General features: G+C 39.0%; 1 long non-coding RNA gene across 8 annotated transcripts; it reads left to right on the top strand.

Moving 5' to 3' along the window:
- Nucleotides 1-11: 11 nt before the first annotated feature.
- On the top strand, nucleotides 12-23,609 carry LOC142412867 (uncharacterized). Of its 8 annotated transcripts, XR_012776629.1 has the most exons (12): nucleotides 12-195; nucleotides 2,044-2,305; nucleotides 5,945-6,121; nucleotides 7,370-8,077; nucleotides 9,080-9,351; nucleotides 12,034-12,117; nucleotides 12,372-12,517; nucleotides 12,616-13,181; nucleotides 16,900-17,095; nucleotides 17,379-17,471; nucleotides 21,356-21,451; nucleotides 22,147-23,609. It is a non-coding gene; the product is annotated as an uncharacterized LOC142412867 (long non-coding RNA). The 8 variants fall into 8 exon arrangements; XR_012776634.1 differs by having other exon boundaries at nucleotides 5,945-6,117; nucleotides 21,356-23,609; XR_012776631.1 differs by having other exon boundaries at nucleotides 12,616-13,164; nucleotides 21,356-23,609.
- The last annotated feature ends 1,326 nt before the right edge of the window (nucleotides 23,610-24,935 follow it).

Raw genomic sequence — 24,935 nt, 5'->3', positions numbered from 1 at the left:
CCGCCCTGGCTCCTCCTCTCACTCCTCCCCGCCGGGCCAGGTTAGCAGCCGCAAGGCCCCGCTCCGGCGCGCCCGGCCCCGCGGCGGGGGGGAGCCCTGCCCGCCCCCGGCGGGACGACGCGAAGCGGGGCAGGGGGAGGCCCGTCCGGCTGCCGCCGCCCGCGGGGCGGTGGGCTCCCCCCGGCCCCCAAAATGGTGGGTGCCGCTTTGCTCCACCCCCGGAGCGCTTTGTGTTTGTTTGTTTTCCGGGCAGGGCGGCGCGGCCGCGGCGGACAGGCCGCCCCGCTCCGGCGGAGGGGCGGGCGGCGGGGCCCGGCCGGCGGCTGCGGGGCTCCGGCCCCTCGCGGCGGCTGCAGGCTCCTCCCGCCCCGCCACGGCTGGCGGTGGTTTGTGTCAGGCCAAGGATGCTTCCCCGGCGTGTGGGTCACCCCCGGGTTGTTTCTCGGGAAGGAAGGGGGTTCCTCTGGCGCTTATCGCTGGCTTTACTCGAGCGGGCAGGGGACGTAGCTGTAGGGGCAGGGCAGTGAACCCCGAATGTGGAGCAAAAAAAGCAACAGGCGCTTCTTGTATCACTTTTATGTTTCTGAAGGTAGCCGTTCAGGCTTTGTATATGATAAGCAGATACCAAGGTAAACCATGTATTTAGCTCCATTTCTTTCTTCATAAAAAAATTATTCACGCTTGGATGTAAGTATAGATAAGTATAGATAATGCAAATTTCAAGAGGGTGAATGCCGTCTTTCACTGCGTTAGCATGCTAGCCGCACAGGGAGGAACGACACTCACTGTTTTTCCTTTACAGGACAATCCTTTAAGTGTTCTTTCCAGCTTTGTCATCTGGGATGGTTCCTCAAAATCCCTCCCTGGCTTTCAGATTCAGACCGTGGAATATATTTAAAAATCTGGGTTTGTTACAGTATTTTTTAAAGTGAAGCAAATTCGGTGCAGATGAGAACAGCTAGAAAGTGCAGTTTGTAAGGCAGCACAGCATGGCCAGTGTTTACCACAGGCTTCTCTGCTGATCCATGTCAGTCCTGGTTTGCAGTAGAGCTTCCATCTTAGGTCAAAGTATCTACAAACCAATTGTCCACAGTGATGTATTTGGCTCTACAACCTTTACTTGAGCATTTGAGAGGTCCTGTGGTGGACCTCTGGGACCTGGGAACAGACTTTTTGCGGATTATCCATGCGAGTTCTTTCTTGAAGATTGTGTTCTATTACTGTTTAGGAATTTTGTTTTGCTGCTTATCAATGGATAACCTAAACAGCCCCAGTGTAAAATCTGTAGCACTAGTAAAGTTATTACTGGCATTTATGGGGTTCAAACACAGTTTTAGGCTTCTCTAAGAAACTGAGAATAAAAATGGTGCACAAATTGTGAGCATTGCTCATGATGGAGAGGCTTTGCAGTGGGCTGCTGTAAATAATAATGACTGCTGTAGATGACTTGGTCATTTGGGTGTTCATCCTATGAGTATGTTGACTTGGTTTAATAGGAGAATTGGGCAAGCGATCGTTGGAGAGGATCCAGCGAACCACTGCCTCACCCAGTCATGATTTCAAGGTTAAGGCAATGTCAGAGCTGTCTGCTGTGAGAACCTGCTGGTGAGGCTCCAGCTCTGTTACTGGTATTTTCAGTTGTGCAGTGGCAACATCGGGAACAAGATTACTGGCAACTAGAAAGACTTCCTTATTCAGCTGTCATTTCATGGTTTATTCTCTCTCTGGAGCTTCAGCCTGTGTCATTGGTGTAGCTCAGTGTAGGCCACAGGTGCGTGCCGCAGTGTGCTTTGCAGTCCTGATCCTGTACAGCGTGGAGGTCCTGTGGGAGCAGGTGGTGCCTCCCCGCTGGCTGGCATGCCAAGATTTCCTTTCTTTGGAAACCAGCGTGCAAACATGGGCCTCTGGTCTCATCCTGATATGCAGTCAGGACACAGCTGGGACATACTCAGGGGTCCCGCAATATAGATGTTGCCTTTATTTACCTTAAGTCAGATCTCCGAAAGCAATAACTGCTAAGACCAGTTAAAACTTTCCCATTAGTAGGTACAGGATGCTCCAAATCTGGGCTACGTTTGAAGGATGGAGACTTGTCAAATGCTGGAAGAGATCTACTTTTCGTGGGGGACTCACGAAGGACCAAAGAGGAAGCAGCAGTTCACGTTTGGCTTTGCAACATGACAGACTGCATCTGTGAGAGCTCTGAAGGAGGAAGAGCTGTTACCAGTCATTACTGGCTTCTTCAAAGTAGGGATGGTTTAAGCCACTTGTTTTCTAGGCCATTCACTCCTGTTATGTCAGGTAGGTCATTAATAACGGCTTTGTACCACCAGCTCAAAAGTTGTACAGTGGTCCAGGAGATGGAGAATGGAAAAATTCTTGTGTTCACAAATGCAGAAATGTTGTCTTTTAATATCCCTGTGTATGCTGTGATGTGACACTGAGGCTACTCCTTTTGCTACCATGTTTCTTTGGGGGACAAGAAAGCAGTCGAGGAGCTTTTCAAGTTGAGGTTGCTTGTCCTTATTGCTCAGTAACTAGTTGATGGGAGTCTTTTTTCTAGAGAACACATGAAGTGTTTTCACTGTTTCTCAGTATTAAGTTACGGAAAATTGAACAGACCTGGCAGGCTTCACTGTACCTACTTTCCGTAGATAATATTTTTAAGTACAGAGGCTGCTTAGAAGGGTCTGCTTTTGTGGAAACAGACACAGAGGTGATCCTTGCACATGGAGAATGGTAGAGGTGACTGTGGACCAAATAGACTATTAGACCAAAACAAAACAGGCCCCTGTTTATGAGCTGTTCATGCTGCAGGAGATCCTTGTTCCATATAGAGTTGGAGGCTCACAAATAGGTTTTATATGGTCCTTTTTTCTAGAGGATGTGATTTACAAGTACAGTTTCCCTGTTCCAGCAGAACCGTAGGACAATTCGACTGATGGCTTTAGTTCTCTCTGCTTTTTATTTCCCCCGCTTAATTTGGGGAACAGATAATTATAAGACTCTGTTTTCTAGAGCCTTAAAATGATCCTACATATGGAAGGAAGAGCCAGGTAGTGGTTTAGGGCTGCATAGATACTACTGCTAGAAAAGATGAATGCAGATAGAAAAATTTGTATTGGACTAATATCAGTACAGAACTGGCAAACTAAGTCCATGAAAGTTTTTCTTACCTGTAAACATTTAAACAATTGGCTCTAATCTGTTGTCAGAATGGAAATGGGGTAGGCTGAAATTTTCTAGTGTACAGGATTATGTTCCTGTAAGTCTTGATATGACAATGTCGTATACAGGTCTGTTCTGACCATTTTTTGGCAGCTAGTGTCTTCTAAGTGAAATATATTTTTAAAAACAAAATGGAAATTCATGAAAAATGTTTTTAAAGGATGCAAACGATTGAATGTTTATATTTTATTTTGGAGGGTTTTGATATGAGAGGAGACAAGTTACATAATGCTATATTCTTAAGGCTCATATTAGCTAGCCAGAGATTATGAGCTATCTTACTGAAAAATCCCTTTCTTTTAGAGTTAAAAATCTAAAAACCACTGAGGACGTGAAAAGTCTTTCTTCTTAATAGTTTCTCTGCAAAATTGACATCATAAATTGCCTAATTTATAGATAAAAGACCCTGTAGTGACTTCATTTTACATGATCCATGGTCATGTTATTGTTGGACAAGATTTTGGGTATGTTTAATCTGTCATGCTCAATGAAAGTTTTTGAAAGACCTTTTCTGTCCTCAGCATGGAAAAGTGTTTTCACTTCATTTTCTTCCATCACGCTTATTTTCCCAGCACTTATCATCTCTCATTATGTCTTATCTTTCTTCTGGATAAGATTGTTTTCTCAATTCATACACAGAAGCCCAGTTAACTTCTGAGTGCAATCTTTCCATGCCATGGTACCCATAGGTTCAGAGATAGCACTGTTTGCTCGGGTAATGTTGGTGAATAAGACGCATTACGATTTTAAAACCTTTTTCTGGAAAAAAAGGCATTTTATACCTCTGGAGAATGGAAGTAAATTACATTCTTCTATTATGTATGTGAATCTGATTATGGGAATGACTGAGTTAGTTTATCTGGTCGTAAAGAACATAGCATCTTCTAAGATGCACATGATTATTTTTAGTTTTGTTGATTTTAGCTGAACTGAAGACATTTCTCAGTACATATTACAATTGTATATTGTTTTCCGAAAGAGAGTGAATGCAGCACTAGAAAGCAATTATGGAACTAACATATTTCCCTGAAATGCACTTTGTGATGCAGCATTTTGCTCATGTTTCTAAAAATTACTTAAACTTCTGCTTAAATTATCCTGGTATCACAAATACCACTTACATCAGTTTAGCCTGAGGATACCATCTTGGTAAGGATATGTTTTCCATTATTGGCATAAATAAGTTGCCTTTCATAATAACTGTTTTCCCCAGATCCAAAGTGTTTTATCACCAAGGAGTGTAATGCCTACCTACTCCATGCACTGGGGTGTGTACATTGTGTGTCACAAAGAAAAAAAAGGACATGTATTTTGGCATTAAAAAAACCCAAACAACAAAGCAGACAGTCATCATACAAAAGTAACCTCTTCAAACAAACCTTCTGTCACCCAGCTTCATGGTGAATTTTGTGTAGGAGTCAATTTTCCTTTTTCTCAGTGTACCACAGATTACCACAGTCTCAACTTCAAGAATGATCAGAGACCTAGAAAACATGATCTAAGAGGAAAGACTGAAAGAATTGGGGTTGTTTAGTCTAAAGAAAAGGAAAGTGTTGGGAAAAGTGGTAATGATCTTCAAAAATGTAGAAAGTTTTTCTGCAGAGAGAAGGAACACATTTTTCTTCATGTTCAGTGGGTCTAGGGCAAGAGGTGATGGACTTGGAGTAGGAGATTTAAGGTAGACATCAGGAAATTATTTCAAACTGCAAGACTAGTTTAGCACTGGAATTGATTACCTGGGAATCTTTTTACTGAAGGCTTTGAAAGGCAGATTAGGTCAAATGTCTCGGGAGTGGTTTTAGTTGCAGTAGGTCATATACAGATAACCCCAAAAGGTTCCAGACTGGTTTATATTGTTTCGTTTCTCTCGGGTGATTTACAACAGATGCATTACTGCTGTGTTAATTTAATTCTCACTCTTCCTTATATCCCTAGAAAATGCCAGTAAGAAAACATGGCAGTAGGTAAAAAATGGGGTAAGTGGAATGGATGGTGAAGTTCCCAATAGCAGAATATTAAGGAATCACAGTTACTGCAGGATAACTGCTGCGTTTGAGCAGGAGTGTGACTTGCTGACACGTCCCCCTGACAGGTTTTGGCACACTCGAGTACTGGGCTGGCGTTCAACAAGTAGTGGGTATTCAATACACAGAAATCTATGTTTTAACTAATCTTTTAAATTTTGATTTAATTTAAATAAATTTTAATTGAATTTTCAATTTTAATTGAAGGGTTGGTCTTTCTTCACTTTTTGCTGTGTGTAAATACTTCCTGAATTTGCAAGGAGCGAGCTCTATCCAGAGTTCACCAGTGGCCAGTTTGTTAGTCATCAGGTACCGTCACTGCGGGTTCAGGGATATTGTGCCCCAGGTGTGGGGAAAAGATAGATATTTGGAGTAGCAGGTCCAGAAGCCAAAATTACCTCAACTAATGAGGGGTATGAAGTTGAACATGATATTATTTCATCTGAATTTTTTATCTTGGAGGCTTTTTATTCCTCACAAAGCCTTCAGTTCACTGCAACAGTGAGGTAGTATCTGAAATGCTTGTTCCTCTTTGACACAGAATTGGGGCATTTATCATTTGTCCAAGTTGAATATGCTTTCTGCTGCATGACTTAAAACACCTCTTGTTCACCTTCTCCTAAGTCTTCCTATTTTTCTGATTTTCACCATTTTTCCTGTAGCCTAAAATTGCGTTTTCTTCCTGTAGGTAGCTATAGGTCTTCTGCAATAACAGAGTGATAAAATGACACATGGAAAGATTAATGAGGACCTATGGAGTGTGACCCTCTGACATACAACTCTGTCCCAGTCCAAGATCACCTATGTCTTTGTCATTCCTTGACAGAAAACTGTTGAAACTGTTTCTGGATACTGAGTGACGTCTGTAGGTACTGTGTTCTAATCCCTTGCAATTTCAAAATTTTTCCTAATATCTAAGATTGCTACAAGTGAAACTCTTTATTACGTGTCCTGTCTGCATTGTTGCAGTGATTTTAGATATCTGAAGACTGTTACGCTGCTTTGTTTCAGTCTTTCCTTATGGTTCATGATTTGTAAATCTCCCATATGTTTCACTGTCCTGCAGGCTCTTTCTTTGGTCCACTTTTTCAGTAAGTGTGGCATCCAAAGCTGGACAGAGTACTCCAGTTAAAACCTTAGTGTTGAGTAAAGAGAATATTATTTAGTATATGCAAAAATGCCATTTATCAAACTTAGTGTGCTTCCTTTTTCATAATACAACATCACTGACTTCAGTTTGTAGCATGCTGTCACTCCCTATCCTTCTCCATGTAATTCCTCCCTACTCAGATTTTCTTATTTTATGCTTCTCCAGATGATTATTCTGAAGGGTACTATTTTGCACTTCCTGTTGAAACTCCGGTCTGTGACGGCTTAGCTAGCTGAATTGCAGAAGACAAGTTACTGGAGACTGAACAGAAAGAATGTGAGTAGGAATCACTGAAGATTTTGTGAAAAAAGTATTAGGTGATTGTGAATGACTGCCTCTGGCACTGGGGAGGAGTTAGTCTTTGGGAAGTTAACTTTACCACCTGGCCAGAAGTGTTTCCTCTTCTTAAGATTCAGTTTTACTTTTTGAATAGTCCGTGTGTGTGCACCCTCCTCTTGGAGGGAGAGCAGGCTGGAAATTTGTACCAGTATTTGCTTTTGCACGCTTGAACACTTCTGTTGTCTGGTGGAATACTGTGCTTCCTGCAAAAAAATTCTAGAAAACAACTACATCATGCAGAAAACAGGAATGATTGTAAATTAAGTCTTCCTGATTTCTGTAGTGCTATGAGAAGGGATACAAGAAGGTAGTTGTACTATCCCAGTTAGTCTGTCCTGGTTTTGGTTGTATGGAGATTCCTATAAGACATGAAAATCTGGATTGTTTAAGCTTACTTATATGACAAAAGAGGAAGGAGGCCTTTTTTTTAGCAGAACAAATCATACTATTTAAACAAACACTTCCCAGACACTGAAACAAGACAGCTAAAGGTACTGTAAGTCTATTCCTATTTTTTCTTAAGATGTTTCAAAATTTTTCATCTAAGAATAAATTATTTTTCTTTTAATTCATTTTGAAGTGCATGCCTACAGTTAGTTTTTGTAACAGTGAACTTTTCCCTTTTCAGTTAAGTTTATAGGAATTACAGACTCTGTGGAGCTACTTTCCCAACCTTTTTTTGGAGGTGTTATCGTCTTAACAGGAACATCCTAACAGTGGATTTGCAGGCTGCTTTAGAAATTCATATATTAGGCTACATACTGGCTTAGGAAATGTCTCAAAACAACATACACTTCATTTGGTGTTTTGGACTGCATACTTTTCCACAAAAGCTTGTGTAGAAGTAGATGACCTTACAGAATCTCTGGAAGACGCAGGATGATTGCAATGGTGCGTATTGCCTCTGACTCATAAGCTGTACACCAGCACAGTGCAAGGGTTAAGGACAAGGTAAAATCACTTGCTGCTGTTTTGATTTCCTGAAGGACTGTTGTTTTTACGCAGAAATGGGGAGTGGGGTTCCTTTTGTGAGGACTGTTCCTGTGCCAGAATTTGAAAGTATGGGCTAAAAGTGTTCCTGTCAGCTGTGATGCCATTCATAGCTTTTGCATCTGAATCTTAAATTTGGATACAAAGATCTCCGTTGTAGAAGCCCCATCTTGTGGACAACCAATCAATGACTACTTCAGCACAACAGATTTGAAATACTTAGAAAATCTGAAGATATTTTGTTAATCTTTGCAATAAACTGGAGAGTCTTCATGTTGCTGGACAATATGGAAACTTCATTCTTGTGTAGAAATTGGCATATGCTTTTTGAAGACTATTTCCACAGGTAAGAAACAGTGCATTACAGAGAGGTCATAAACAAGCATGTTGTCCCCAGAACACTGTTTTAACTCTGAATCCGCTAAAACACTAACAAGTCTGAATCCTGCCTTGAATTCCCAGAAGTTTCCTGTAGCATTTGTATAGTATAAATGAGTCTTTGGGTGGCAAAATCATACAAGGGCAGAAGGACATTCTTTGAAAAAAATTTTAAGACAGAAAGAATAGCAAAGTATGCATGAAAACTGAGTCTGGAAACTTTGGGAATATCCTTAAGGAGATACTTGGTTTCAGCACAAAGTGATGGAAAAGCGCAAGCAACTCCAGACTCAATGAGCCAACGTACTTGGTAGGAAGAGTGTTAGGAAGGTAGAGAGAGCATGAAAACAAGCCTGTGAGAAAAGCTGTTTTTAGATTTCAGTATGACATTATATTATTTTCAGATTTCAGTATGACATTATTATATATATTCTATTATATAGAATAATACATACATATAATTAGAATATCTTTTTGTCACTCTGACGAAATTGGGTTGCTATATGATAGTTTTCTATTTCTTCTATATGAGGAAATCAGGAAACCATATGATAGTTTTCCATTTAATAATAAAGGCTATAATAAAGTAGCCAGAAAGTGTAGCGACATCTAGGGAAAGATTGGCAGAAGTGCCTCCATGCTAAAACATCTGTAGCTCCATTTTTTACTTCTTGGGTTGGCATTTGACAGTTATACTCCATGCAAAAAGAATAATTTCTTGAGCAACATAACCGCTTGAGAAGCAAACATAATGAATATGAGAATATGATCTTTATTTTAAGGTTTTAGAATGATGCCAGTAGGAGTTTTGAGTGGCAATAGTAGAAAAGAGCTGCTCTTCACTGAATTTGCGGGTTAGATCTGTGTGAATTTTAAGCAGGAGGTGGGTATGTGCTTAAATCCAATCTACTCTTCAAAAGACATCCTATATCTCTAACTGAAAATGTAACCACTTTTTTTTTCTGTGAAGGTAGTGTACCCAGGGAAAGTTTGGTCAGAGTGGCTTGCTTGGAAGGGATGAGAAGAGTAAGGAGGAATATGGCATGTGAATAGGGTGCTATACCAGCCCCTTTGTTGGGAGGAGAACAGAGGTTGCTATTCCTACAGGTGGATGTCTGACTAAGCACGGTGATTAAAAAAGAGACAAAAGTTCATGATCTGGACATCATAAAACCAGGAAGGAATTTCCTAGTTCGTATCAAGAGGAGTCTGGATGAAGTCTTCACTTTAAAGACGTATCAGGTACAATATATTTTAATACTTAAAATTACCTGTAAAAGTGAGTGTACATCTGCCACTTTACAGTTTAGTTTAAAATAACTGTTTACTTCATACTGAATCTAAAGACTTAGATTTTCATCCTTTGGTAGTCTGGGAATTTCATAAACACAACTCTTTCGTAACATATATAGATCTAAAAAAGTCACTGTTCTTAATAAACTAAGAGGTAAAACTATAAATGCACATTACCAGCATATTACTAAAAAATTCACAGAAATGCCTGTGGGTGCTTGGGAGTTCCGAACTGTCTCCTTTTGTTTCTCATAGCAATCCAAAGCCTCTTTTGAAATAGAATTCTATGTTTTTGGTGAAGGGCATCTTTGAGGAATTGTCTGAGGCAGGGCAAAAGCTTTGAGAAAAATGCATATTCTCAATTTTGACCTCATCCTGTTCCTTAAGGGAGAGAATATTAAGCCTGTAGCAATATACAGGACTAAAATTTTTACCTGAAAGCAAATTCTGCTGGAACCAGCATGCACAATAAAAATAAAAATCTTTCTTAGTGTGAAATGAAGCCATGAAAGGAGCTTCATGGTTCCTTTATGTGGAAGGTGTTTCTTCCTCAAGAGACAGGGAACAGCAGATGCTAGTTCACCCTTCAAGGGAAGAGCATATGAAGTGAGAACAGCTACTTATAATTCCCTGCGCTTAAATAATGAAGGATGAACAATTCAACAAGAGGAGTACAGACAGATATTATTAGTATGGTGTAAAATCTAGAGACGAAGCTGTAGCCTTGGAAAAGAAAATTAATATGTAAAGCTTGTGCTAAAAGGGTATTGGAAAGCAAGAATTTATTCCAGAAGTGTCCAAGAGGGAATAATGATTGCTCAGAATCCCTGCTCCACCAAGTGAATTCATTGTAGTGCAGAGAAAGGGCAACCCCTGGTATAAAGGACAGACTATTTCCTTATGCTGAGCAGAAGGCTCTAGAAAAAGCCTGTGTTGGTAAAAGCAGAAGTCTCTGGAGGAGTATAAGACAAGGGCAAGCATTCAGTGATACTTTTTATATTAGATTGTATTAGAAATTATAGTTGCTTGTATTTGCCCGTATGAGAAGGAAGGAAAATGATGACATCAATACGCTGAAGAGTGACCTGTTCTACATTCCTCTGCTAATATGTAGGGGTATCATAAACAGAGGTCTCATAAACAGAGGCTTAATTGCTAAAAGTTGCAGAGGAATATGAATCTCTTGTACTAATAGATGTTATCAAGAAAATACAACAGGACTGGAAACTCAAAGTTTAAGTGTGAACTTGCAGTAATCCACTGGCAGGAGAGTTGTGTAGGTGTGTAAAATTGATTTGAAAGGGAATGAAGAGGTGTGACTTGTGAATTGCTACTTTTTAAAGGTAAAAAATTAGTGCACAAGTAGGTCATGTTAGAAAAGAAAGTAAGTCTTCACCTTATCTCTTTATTATGCACATTTTGGTAAATGTTTTCTTTGGTTGCCTCTAGCCTTTCTATTATTTTAAATCTTTGTATATTCAATTTTTATTGATATCGGAATTTTAAGAGATGTCATAATACTGATATATGAAGTGATTTAAATTAAAAAAGATTGAAAGATTTTCAATGGCCATTTCAAAACAAGGCTTGATGTGTTACGTTACTACAAAATTAAATATATGCAGTTGAACTCTGAGCATTTGTATTTGTAATATATGAAAGTGTTCTCTTAAATTTGTGTCTCCATAATGACATTTGAATTCCAACTTTGGTATGTAATTTTAGTATAGTACTTTATGTTTGATTTTCAGCAGTGGTAGGGTTTTGCAGCTAGGTGGCTTACACTTTGAGCAGATTCTTCTTTTTGATCAAAAGGAGGAAAGCTTTTGATCTACCTCTTTATAAACTCACCAGAGCCAATCTTTCATACCAAAGTTTTATTGACCAGACAGTGTTTTGTCTTTGCAATTAACTTCTTCAAGGATACAGTGCTGTATATTAAAGAACAGTATTGATGTTACTGTGGTATTTTACCAGAATAGTTATTAAAGTATACAGTTAGTTACTTACATTTTCATGTCTGTGGTATCAGCCTGTTCCACTACTCTGCACCTGTACTGTCTCTGCCTTGTGTCCCTTCCCCTGCCAGCCCTGTCCCTTTCTCCGGAGCTGTGGTGGTGCCACATTGCCGTAACCCCACTACCGCTTGCATTAGTCACCACCATAGGATCCACTTCCCCAGAGATGGATCCTGGTCCCTGTGCATAAAAAAATCAGCAAGGTAAGGAGAAGGAAAGGCCCCTGCCATCACCAAAGACAACTTGAAACTCTTCCAAGCCTCGTCCAAAATAATTCTACAGTTCCTTATGGTAAGACACTTTTTCTGGTATTGATGTTGTGAATGTTTTAAAATGGCATCAGCCATTAATTACGATCACAACTTTTAATTCTGGGTTTCTGTTTCAAATCTTCCCCAGTTCAATCAGAACCAAAAGTTAATGCCCGTTGGCCAATTTCCAGTGCATGTCTCCACAGAACAACTGTTGCCTTTAACTGGTGGAGAGATCAAGGCTTGAACTGACAAAAGACATCTGTATCTTGGAAAACAAATTAATGTTTATGTTTTAATTTATAAGTTCCTGGCTCTTTTATGGTTCCTGTTTTTCAAGTAATGTCTCTTTGGATCCCTAGCTGATGGAGAGTCAAAATGGCAAAGGCCCATGAGAGAATTATCACAATACAACATCTGGTCTGCATTGGAAAAAGCTGAGAAAGGTATTCAACATCTCTGAGACTGAGAGGCATAGACTGACTTTGAAAGCCAGTCTATGAAAAATCATGCAGATTGTGGCCAGCTGGGCCAATCTAATGTTGTTTTGGGAAGAGCTACTCTGCTTCCTAGCATCTGAATTTTAATCTCACTTCAGCACAGATATGTGAGAGCTGGGAGTGGTATGAAAAGTGTTTGCTTTTCATAATGTTAATCTGAAGCCCACCATTGTCTTAATTATATTGTGGGGTTTTTCCAGTCTCCCAATTTTCTTTTGAGCATGTAGCTGAAGAGTCAAAAGGCTTTCCCAGGGCTTTTGGCATAGCTTTGTAGGAAGAAGGATGGAAAGGACTTTGTGTATTTTTGGAAGACTATTTTGCATCCTGCTTTAAACTATTCCAGAAGGTAAAAGGACATTAGCTACACTGCGTATTGGCTTCTGTACTGGTATGTCACTAACGGCAAAGAGTTTTGCTTTGCCTAATTGTTCCTGTGTTCTGCAGCCACAGACTATGAGAAACGCAAAGAAATCGTGGACCAGCCCAGGCAGTAAGGGTACCACTGGATTCAGAGGGAACAAACTCCTTCCACCACATGAAACTTTGGTCCTTTAAGTCATCGTAGCACTTGCAGAACAGAAACAATTTGACATGTATAACAAGAAACACTGCAAATTGTTTGCCAAACAAAAACATATACTGCAGATGGAAGAACTGATGAAAATTGTTTATAGTTGAGGAACTAAATGTGGATTTTTCAAGAACAAGGTTGCTCTCTTCCTTGCCAAGACAAACAAATCTGATAGAACATCTCATTGCTTTAGGCTGCCTGAGGACCCACTGGAAAGTCTATGGACCTTTCTCCACAGAAAATTTGTGTGTTGTCAATACATAAGTGTATTGTCCACAGTTGCACTGTGGCAGCTGCAGAGGAAGTGGAAGGTTCTCAGGAATACATGAGGGAGAACTGGATTTTTGGCTCCTGAAACAGTATGGAGTGCTTTTGGAAACTGTGAAACTTGAGCTGGATGTTACTGCTACGAAAGGTTATCTGTGAGTTAAACATAATGGTAATTAATCTGCTATCTTTCAATCTCAACACTAACAACATGATGAAATTGAGAATTCATATTCTTTAGAATTGCAGTCTTCCAAGATGCCTTCATTCCTACGAAGATGCCTGGATTTGCACTGTTAGAGGTTCTCAGTGTTAACCTTTAGAAATACACTGTGCACAGATGTTTTTACAAGGCAGTATATAGTCATCCCAAACAACTATTTTTAATGGGCCAACTATTTAGGAAAAGCATGTAACAAGAGCATAAATACAATCCCTCATACTGGCATAAAACATGGATTAGCAGAATAATATAGTTTGTACTACCCTGGTATATAGTAGGCCCTGGAAATATAAAACTAACCATGTCCTTAAAATTCTGTTATATCTGTAAACATATATATTGGAAAAGAGTGCCAGCAGCATTCTGGGCTGCATTAGGAAAAGCATTGCTGGCATGTGATTATTCCCCTTTACTAAGGGCTGGTGAGACCACAGTGGGAGTACTGTGCCCAGTTCTGGGCTCCCCATGACAGGAAGGACATGGACATGCTGGAGCAAGTGCAGAGAAAGGCCATGGAGATGATTTAAGAGACTGGAGAGCTGTTATATGGTTGCCCAAAGAGGTTGTGGAGTTGGCATCCTTGAAGATACGCAAAACCCAACCAGGCAAGGTCCTGGGCAGCCTGCTCCAGGTGATTCTGCTTTGAGCTGGGGGTTGAACTGGATGATCTCCAGAGGTGCTTCCAGCCTCAGTGGTGCTGTGAATATTTGAAGCAGTTTGCTTATGTCTTGTCAGCATTTTAGCTGGAACTTGACTGTGTAGGAATCCTAAAGAAAGCAAAGACTGTAACCCTAGAAATACATCCAGATGGCTGAGGCCCAGAAAAGGCATAAAGGGAGCTGCTAAGTATTTTGAATATCTCATCAGAGTGATATTTGACTTAAAAATAGAAATATAGAAGTGGCTTGCGTCTTACTATCAATGACACTGAATACCCATAATGATCTCTCACTTCAGCTGGACTGCAGATGGTAGTGGCCTCTCTCTATCTGAACACCTACTGTAGTTTAACCTTGCTCTGGAAAATCTCACCATATACTTTACTCTAGAAATGAATATTTGGTGCTTTATGATGCAGGATTGATTCGTTTGTTGGTTTGTTAAATGCTTTCTTTCCTTACTAGTACTGATTTTAACAAATTGCAATAAATTTTGACATACTACTTCAGTAACAATGTTTCAGGAAGTTGAGAATATCATAATTTGAGCAAGGTAAAATCAAAATACATAATTACATTGCATATTCTAAGGCACTTCATACAGTTAGCTTGTAACTATTCTTTTAGCACCCTCAGAATAAGAACAAAGCTGAAATTAAAAAATGGCTTGCATTTCTTAATAGACGCAAGATTTATATGGAAAGGTAGAGATAATGTGGTTTTTTAGATCAGCTGAATAGTGATAGGAAGATTTACCTGGGGTTTTCCATCATGAAAATGCTGAGGAACTAACTGGAACTTGCAGTGTTAAGAATTCCTGGATCCTCCTTCTTTAGAAAACTCTTTGTTTTTCATATTGCCTCTAAGAAAGAAGGAAGGCACTCTGGAAAACAAGAAATTGAGGACATTACACAAGGATTATAAAGCACTTGATTTGACTTTTTTTTGCACTTCAGCAAATGAAACAATAAGTAACAATAAGATAATAAGTTTATTATCAATATATGGAGTCACGTTGCATCTTATAGACTAAGACATAAATGTATAAATAACACCCACGCTAATTATCAGAAGACATCATATTTTGCTATGGGTGAACCCATCCTGAAGCCACAAAATTACATCTTCAGAATAAATAACATATGAAGGTCAAATAAACTTAGTCATAAGTTCCCATCTTCTGCCACCGCTTTCCCCTGACTTACTGCTTTTACAGCATATCTCCTCTGACTGTAGTAGTCTTTGCGTGGGGTGGGTTTTTTAGTGGGGAGAGTATTATTTTAAATTTACACCTCTAGCAGCAGTTCCTACTTCTACTGTTTTCCTTTTATAAATTTATAGCCTATTATATCTGTCCAAACCTGGTATAGCTCCAAGTCACCCATTTCTCAGTAATACAGGAAATTAAATCTAATGTCTAATAAGCGTAGAGGCTTATGCAACCTTAATTCACTGAAAAAAAGTATTAAATAACTTAATAATATTACCTTGTCTTTTGATAGCTAGAGAGTTGTGCACTTTGTTTTTCTGTAGACCAAATAGGTTCTGCATTTGGACTAGAGGAGACTGGGTTTTTCCATCCCTTTCTGCAAACTTTCTGAATGTCACCTCAATATTCTTCTCTTGTTGAAGGACCCCCTGAAATTTTCATGCCTAGGGTTTGATGCCCATCTCCACTTCTCCCTGTGGTAGGAACCCCCTTTGTTCCCCAAAGCAAGGCCTGTGTACCCCGTAGACTTACCCCAGGGGTGCTGGCTGCTTTCTCACTCATTTTCTCCCTCCCAGGATTTTCTCCAGCCTGACCAGATTTCTGCCTGTTGCACCCCGTTTTCTGTTAATACCCACTGTGGTTCTGTGTCGGTGGGTACAGCATTTAAAAATGCAGAAATCTGACTTTAAGCCGTACAGATTAGCACCATAATTTCAGGGGCTTGTCTCCTGCATGTATCAGTTTAATAAGTGGATTTATACTGAATAATTTTAAACTGTTAGAGCCCTCTGAAACTGTTTCTGTCTAGCTTCTGTAATACGTAAAGTCATATAAGGTCTCCAATGCTGTGGAAGTTGCTTTTGCGGTTGATATGCTAATTCAGCAAGAAATCAGTTCTTGCAGAAACCCAAAGAAAATTATTTTAATATAGTGCCATGCTACTTCGTTGACTTTAAGGAAAGAGATAATTAAAACATTCAAGGGAGTTCCAAGTCTCTGGAGAAAATACCATTATGGAAATATATGTTATTTTTACCACACAGCTTATTAGCTTCTTTTCTAGAAGCAAATCAACTGAATGTGATGGACACAAAATATTTTCACCTGCTCAGGAAGATGAGAAAGAAGATATTTTTATAAACTGAGTTCAAGATAAGAATAGACTTGGCACAGTCTCTTCTGTGTCACTCACCCCAGGTTTACGGTAACCACTGCTGCAATTTTCTGGATGAAAACTTCCGTCCAAATACATCCAGGGCCATTAATAAGGCTGCACTAGTGCAACTGATTGCAATGGGGAACAGAATTACATTGATGGTGCCTAAGGAGAAGGAGAATCTCTGCACTCGGTATGAATAAGGGGTAGCAAATGCCTTATTTTTTCCGAAACAAATAATTAAGTTAAATTGAAAATAATCTGAATAGTCAATCTCTAAGAATAATCACTAAGAATTTAGAAGCCCTATATTTATTCGAAACAGTGCACTTATACTAGGGAATTACTGAGCACAAAAAGTAAAATAACTGTAATGTTTACTGTATGAAGATACTAAAGGAAAACAATTTTACCAGCATAAACTGCTTCATCTTTTTGAAGATGAATAAACATGATGAAGAATAAACAAAATTTTGTTTATTGACGAATAAACAAAATAAAATTGAGTTTCTAAGAAACAATTCTAAAAAGATCTATATTGTAAAAATTGCATTGTCATTGTCATATTTAAAAGATATTTTAATTTCATGAGATATTAAAGCAAAAAAATGACATTTTACTCTATGTTCTTTTGTAAAACAGATACAATACTGCTATCCCCAAAGGAAAGACACCAGTTCCAACAAGAGTAGTGTCTGTTCTAGAATGAAGGATAAATGGTTCAAAATATCTACATAAACAAGAAAGTTAAAAAGCTTAATGTGAAAATAACATTGTATGTAACAGCCTCCTCTGTGTTCAGACTATTCTGTTTCAGATGGCCCAGGAACGCAAACAGGTATGACATCATATCATTTAACGTCATTAATAGAAGTGTTTCCTTTAAAAAGTACATTGTTATTTTCTGCTCAAACTTTCTTTCATTAATTCTGAAGTTCTTTTGGCCCAACCATCTCTGTGTATGTTTAGCTATGTTAGCTAAAGATGGTTTTCCAGTGTTTTCTGATATATATTGTTTGGTATAAAGTCTATTTAATTGCATTACATGACATTTTAATAAACTAACTTTCTAAAAATCTATATTGATGTATATTCTGATCTTTCCTGATAATCTGTTTCAGGGTGACATTATTGTGGAATGGACTACCTCGGAGGTTGCTTTAGCTATTTTAGCTCCATTCCTGTAATCCACTCCAGTCTTCATTTTTCAGCTGGTAACTTCTCCAACAAGGAACATTATTATAAAAAGTGGTTATTTAACAAAGAGTAAATTTGACTCTGAATTTCATTGTCATCTAGGTTTCTTTCTTGGTGCAATACCTGTAAATCAGATTATTTTCAGCTAACAGAGTCTTCAGAGGCCATGCCAATGCCTTAGCTGTACTCCTCATCCCTCTTCTTCCAAGGTTATGCAGCAGTGAGTGGCAGCAATTATTATTTACCTCCTTTACTAAAGATACATAACTGTAAGAATAGAGGAGGATGTAGGTTGTGGAATCCATGTAAGTAATGTGTCACCAAAACCCAGTAAGCCGCAGCTCCTGGGTAAGATCTGCAAACTCCACGGGAGATGGGTTTGCTTCCCTGGCTGACAGTACTCAGTATATCATTTTAGCTAGTCTGAGATTTTCTGTGCTTGGTTTCTTCCCAGAGTGGTTTGGTTTTCTCAAATGCTAGACCACTTCTTCTAAGAGTTACCTTAGATGTCAAGGAAGCATCCCCGTAAAGGTTTGTTAACTACCTGTATTTATTAATTTCATTCAATTTAGTGAACTCTGATGTTTCCTGTAACATTCCATTTCAGTTAGAAACGGCACGAGGGCAGTGGGTAGTTGCGGAGCAGCCTCTGAGGCTGCCAGGCAAAAACTTGATTTACTGGTTATTCCTATCACTGTAATGATTAATTGGGAAGAGTTTGTGAATGCACAAAAATCCAGAAGAAGTGAGAAGAAAGAAACTTGTGCAAACTTCTTTTAAAAAGAGATACTGTCTAACAAAGAAAAAAAAATGAACTGAGACAGCTACTTAAAAGAAGTTTTCTCAGCTGAAGGCTGCCGAGTTTCCATGCCTTGCTTTAATAGTTACGTGTTTGTCAAAGAGTTAAACTAGAAATGGAAATGCTCCTGTGGGTGAACTTTCATATACTCCTAAGGAGAGTTTGGGGAGGGGCTGTGGTATGGTCAGTATTAGTTGAAGGGCCTGCAGTGTTTGGGCTGCAGAGGCCATAGTTGAAGAGACATGAAATGAGGGGTCTGTGCCCCAATACCATGCCAGAGACACAGAAGCTGTTCACCCCCAGCAGGGTTTATACATGTGAGATCCCCAGGCAGAGTCCGGCACAGTCCGTTGACAGTCCAAGAGGGGAGGAATCTTGGTCCAAATCTTCATCTTCTCTTCCACCTTTACTTTATGCTAGTGTAAATGACAAGTTGTATGCAGTTACTTTTTGAAGGGATAGAAATAGAAAATGCAATTCAGTGTTTAATATTGTGCTTCCTGAGCTTACCCAGATAGGCACACACAGGATGGATATATGCTGCACACAACCTGGAGATCTCCTTCTGTTTAAAATTCTGGCTCCTCTGTGCTTTACTGATTTGCCCGTATAGCAGACAGAGTACGCATAACAGTAACACCCTGTTATCTCAACTGTGAAAAGTTGTTCTGGGAATCTAATGGCCAACAGAGTAGAATTTAAATGTATTTTTAATTTTGTTTTGTTTTTCAGCAAGCGTTTAAAAGATCCACCAGTTCACCTCTGTCAGATTATTTTTCTTGTGGCGTAACTTGGACGCTAATCTCACTGTTGAGTTTAGTGGAGTTTATGGAATAGGACCTAAGGTTTTCTCCATGTGTTCAGTATTATGGTTCTGATTTTGCAAGTCTTGTTGCTTGGGATACTTGCACAAGTCGTGTCTGTTTGCACAGCAACAACAGAACTGGGGTTCAGATGCTGCTAGTTAATCAATCAAGAAGGAATAAAAATAGTTTTGAAGGCCACCACTCTTCTCGGCTGATGCTCAGAAGAGTTGGTAAAAACTGCAAAGACAACTGAGTACACTGAAGACAATATTTATTATACATTTTATTTCATAAGTGGATTTTTAGGAGTCAGTTTTTTAATTTAGTTATTTCACTCTGCTTTAGCAAATCATGTGCGAATATAGTTGTTGTTTTTCCAAAATGCCTGCTCTGTTTTAGTTGCTTTTTTGCCGTAGTCAACTTTTCATTCCATGTAGTAATGTCCACAAGGTGGTGCCACAGCTAAAAAGTTAGCAATAAGACAAATATAATTTGATAATTCTACCTGCTTTTTGTAACTGACTAAAGTATCTGCATCATAAAAGAATTAATAATTACTTTATAAGCATAATATCATCTGCATGTCTAATGACATCACAGGTTTGCAAGCTTTTTTTCAAATCCCTCATGTAAGCAGAGCTGGGTCTGTCTGCTGTCTGAGTGGGAGCAACACTCACACACCGGTGACAGTCCAAAATCGTGTACAGAAATGAAGAGACAGCTCAGGGTTAAGCAGACAGGCTGATGAAGAATGAAGAACTGGATCCATAGAAACTAAGACCAGCTGAGCTGTGTATGTCCTAGCAGAGTTACCAGCGCAAATACCATGCCCCACGGATGTGTCTTCTCATGGAGAGCACGAGGAGATGTATATCTAGATTGCTTCAGCCGTATCACAGGAGTCAGCCTGAATCCGGACAAGCAGAATAGTTCATCCTCAGCTTCAGCTAAGTCAGCTTCCATGCAGTCACCCTAGTGTGCCTATGGCTCATCGTAGCCTACTTTTCAGAGTTTTTTCTACAGCCAGGGATAGCCAGGCTCCCCATTACCCTGTCATGTGATAACAATACAGTTGACTGTTAATTCCAAAGGGGTATGAAGTGCTTACAGAGGGACCTGGTATGAGGGCAGCTGGATTAGTATGTACAGGTAAAATTTATTAGTAGTCTTTTTTCTTCAATCATGGTTAAAAAGGCAGCCATCCCAAACTGTGTTTAGTACAAGATCAAGTACTCAGATCAAGTTTCTGAGCATCTTTCTACACAAGATCAGACTAGAGAAAGTAAAAGGCAATAACAGGGAATGTAAAATGGGTACATGTATTAACCACCCAGTACAGAAAAGACAATAAAACTTACAGGAAAAAGTTATTTGTGTGGATCTGAATGGCTACACTGTCTTACAGCACACTTGCATGTCCCAGAAGAGCTGAAGGGCAGAGGGGCTTAGCCATTCCTCTCGGCACGTGTGTGTTCAGTTCTTCAGCTACCCCTGGCCACGTGGCCATGGTCGCTTCTTGCACCCCTGCCCTGCTCCCCTCAATGACCTCTGCAATGCAGGTACGCATGCTAAGATAACGAATATTCTCTATGAGCTTCTGAAATGGATAGATTTAAGTTTGAGTCATTTATTCATCACATTAGTTTGTACCAAAAACAGCAAGAAAAAGGGATAATTTAAAATACCTTTCAAGCAAGCAGTGCATCGATTGTCGCTTCCTGCTAGAATCTCTTTTTGATATGGTAGACCTGTATCAGACAGAGAAAAATAACAGGTTTTGCATAATATATTTTCTCTAAATTGCTATATTATTATTTTAAAACATACTAAAATTCTGGGGGCTTGTAAGAGACTCAGTGGAAGTTACATATGCCCATGAAAGATGGTCTGTCCCCCAGCTATAAAGCGGAATGAGAGTTAGAGGCTTATTGAGTCCAATTCTAAAAGTTGTCAAATAACACAACTGCCACCTCTGGGTTTTTTTAGGTGGTTTACAGTATTTTAAAACTTTGTATTGGTTTTAACATCTGTTTGGAAAAGTCAGAATCAGAGAACTAACTAAAAGTACAAAGTCACTGAACAGGTCAACTTGATTTAATTTCTGAGTCAGTCAGTCCAGGTAGTTTGGACTAACTGAATCACGACAATGACATTCAGTCAGAGTATTCCTGTAAGATTGTCCTGAGTGTATGGCTGCAGTGTGTGTTGCAATTAAAATGACGTATTTCAGTTTTAGTTTGGACTTTGCTCTTTCTCCAATTTCATAAAATTATTTTCAAAAATGTTTATTTTTCAGATATCTTACATAGAGAAGAAATTAGGCTCTATTCTAAAGGGAATGGCAGAGCATCTGAGATCATACATTTAAGTCTCCACTGTATGTAAAACCCAGGTATGCATTATTTTAGTAATTTAACAACTGAATTGAAATCCTGAACAGTTGCCCTTGCAACATTTGCAATGATTTTGCGTTCTTGTTGGAAATCCCGTAAGTATTTTTAAAACATCAAAACTGTTTTTCCTCTAAGTCTGGTTTTCTAGTTTCCCATTTAGGCAATCATGAACAAAACATGCTTTAGCTCTATGTCTATACCTAAATCTATATTGAGATCCCATTAAATACTAGAAGGAGGTAACTTCCAGTATTCTAAGTTAGGAGTCAGTCTGAGCATGGCTCAGAAATCATCCTGCGGATGCAGAGTGTTAACCGGAAACAATTTAGAATGGCAGTGGTATCCTGCAGGATGTGTGCAACTCGTTCGGCTATGTGTTGATTTACACAGGACTACCTTATAGATTATACATTCTGGTAATTGTGGTATTGTTATTGCTAAGCTATATCTAAGCACAGGAAATACATACAGAAGTGATAACATCCACTCCTGTTTAAAAAGCAATATTTTATTCTTGTCGAAAAACTCATACATAATACGGCATTTGCAAGAGAAAATAGACAATTTCCTAATTAGGACTTAGCAAGGCTTTTAGGAAAAAAGCTGATTCATTATGGGAGGCCCATAACCAGCATTTAAAAATAAATGCACATAAACTTTTATTCTTAATCACTTTACATTTTTTTTTTTCCAGTATGGTCCCTAATCTAAGATCAGGAAGGAGACAGTACATTTCCATCTGAAAACACAAGAAAATCAAAATAAATTTTCAGTGTGTCACCAAAACCACAGTGCTAGGTTTCTGTTAAGGAGAATGAGTAATACCATTCTAGCTATGTAGAATGCTGTGAGTGGGTAATAATTCCATCTGACTGATAGGGCAGATTATGTATTCTGCAAGAAAATTATCCCATCTAAAATCTTGCCCTATTTCTTCAGCTCAGTAAGGAAGCCTACCCACCACACCCATTTACCTGAAGTCTCTCTATGCCTGCTTGTCTAATATTAGGATTCAGGAACAGGCCTGTTCTCCATCCAACATCCCCAGCCCCATGTTGCAATTCAGGAACAGACTGGCTCCAACCTTGACTTGAAAAGAAGCATCCGTTCCTGCTGCTGCTCCCGGGATGTGGGATTTGAGTTCATCCTCAGCTCTGCAGCTGGAGATAGTGTACATTGAGGTCCCTCTCAGAGCCTCTCTCACCATTTCTCTTTAATAATGTAGGCTTCAGACCTATCTATGCACTTACAAAAATTACTGATCAAGTCAGGTCTCCCAAGTTCCCTCCTGGAAGGGGGTATGGATCTGTCCAGAAGAGGGAGGGAATATCTGTCAGATTTTGTATGCCAACCTCTTATCCACAGACAACACTAAATGACAAAACACAGTTAACCTATTATGCATGCTATGCCTATTTCTTACTTTGTTTCACCAGGGAAAATAGATGAAAATTGGTATCAAGTTTCCCTCTTGTTCCTCCCAACAATACAAAATTACTAGGGAAGAGAAAATAAGACAAAGATTTAACTTTATGGAATAATTAGAGGAGAGCATATGATGTTCTTTCAAAAGGCCTTCCAGCTAAACAGGCTTTTTTTTTAATATTATGAAACATTCTTGCCTATATTAATACATGAGAAAAGTAACAGTAGAACTGTGAAACAAATTAATACATCCAAAAAATGTAAACCCCTGGGCCATAGCTAAATCTATATCCATACTGCAGCATGATGTCAATTGTATTGCGGGGTAAAATCAGAGTTAGAGTTGATGCTATTTGATACTTTTCCTGTTCATAATCCTGGAGCTTGTAATACTGTTGCAGATCAATAATACCATGCTATACTGTGTAAATTGGTTTGTTGGAATGATAGTTGTGAGGTTCTAAACAGTCACTGCAACACATAATAAAGGATTGACCTACTAACGGATCTAATGGTGAAGTGATAAACACATACACAAAATAGCCCAAAGCCTAATGATTTGCTTCACGATTGCATTAAAAGCTTTTTATTGTTTTATATCTATATTACTTAACATTAAGAATGCATTTGTCTTTATGAATTTATAAATGCTACTGGTCTGAAATTTTTGTGCTGACAGTCCAACTAACACTGAACAGAACTTTAGTTTTGTCAGATCTCATATGAGCAAAATTTTGAAATAATAAGGTGGCTGATGCCTCTGAGTTAATATTAATATGCCTTTGCTTTGGGGGGGAGGGGGGGAAGGCTCATTATAATATTCTTTTGGAAGTGTCACCTGCTTAGGTAAGCTTTGATTTACAAGGTAATATGAAGATATGTTTAATTTTAGATATCATCTTCAGTATTTTTCCTGAGTAGGAATCTCTGTCCCTAGTTTAAACTTGTAATATCCTGTTTAACAAAGGAGCAGCTTCAATAGTACTTAGAGTACTTAATGTTATGCAAGTTTTCAAAGTTTGTTGCTGGGATCAGGGCTTTAAAAGCAAAGGTCAGGTAAAGGTGCCTTCTTGGAACACACTAGGATATGAGCCTCTATGTTTATTTTTTCTTCATAAGTCTGCTTATTAAGTAGACCAATAATTAACTTTACCTTGCATGTAATTAAATATATTTGTATTTGTGTGAGTCACGGGAAAGGAACAAATATATGTATTCTGTTGAACAGCACACCTAACATGGCTGTAGCGTGTGTGAATCTTTCTGCAGTACATTCAGATGTTGGCTTTCATTAAGCAGTAAGAGATGTTGTCCGCAAAAATATCTCACGACTTCAAAAAGAGATTCTAACGTCTGTCTATTCCACATGCAAAATATATTTCATCACTCTTTTACATGACATCAAAATCATTGTGTCCTTCCTTAATCGTGACTATGGAGGATCGATTACAATGGAAATGAAGGTACTCTGCGTGCCATACGATTTGTAATTAGCTTGACATATCCAGAGGAAATCTGTAAGTTACTTTAGTCTCTTCATTTTGCCTTGTCTCAAATCTGTCTGATTTTGTTTGAGTTTATAAGAGCAACTATATAAAAGCAACTGATTTTTTAGTGGAAATGTGTATTTTTCAATTGAAGTGCTCTAACAAGTCCTCTCATTAAAATCCCCTGAGTTCTGTCGCTTGCAGGGAACCGTGCGGAGCCCCAGAACCCTTGTGACTGTTGGATAACTCAGAAGCTTCCTTATCTTGCTTGAGCAGTATGACATAGAGCAGTATGACATAACTCCAAAACACCTGAGAGGTCTTTAGGGCTTAAATATTTGGTTTAAATATCTAAAAGATACAAGTTTCTTAAGCGTTAGAAGACAAAGAGTTTAAAGATCAGATTGAGCCATGCCTCTTGCATTTGCTTCTTTAATAAAGCTGTCAGGGTGCCGACCAGCTAGCCTGCCAGATGCGCTCTTCCGTATTTTGGGTAAGTAATCGCTTGGGCCTGGGATCTACTGTACAAGTTATGTCTGAACCCATTTGCAGTTATTTTAGGTGACACAAT

The sequence above is a fragment of the Mycteria americana genome, chromosome 7 (genome assembly GCF_035582795.1).
Source record: "Mycteria americana isolate JAX WOST 10 ecotype Jacksonville Zoo and Gardens chromosome 7, USCA_MyAme_1.0, whole genome shotgun sequence".
Lineage (NCBI taxonomy): Eukaryota > Metazoa > Chordata > Aves > Ciconiiformes > Ciconiidae > Mycteria > Mycteria americana.
Note: the sequence above shows the minus strand (reverse complement) of the source record. Positions and strands in the feature narration are given on the sequence as shown.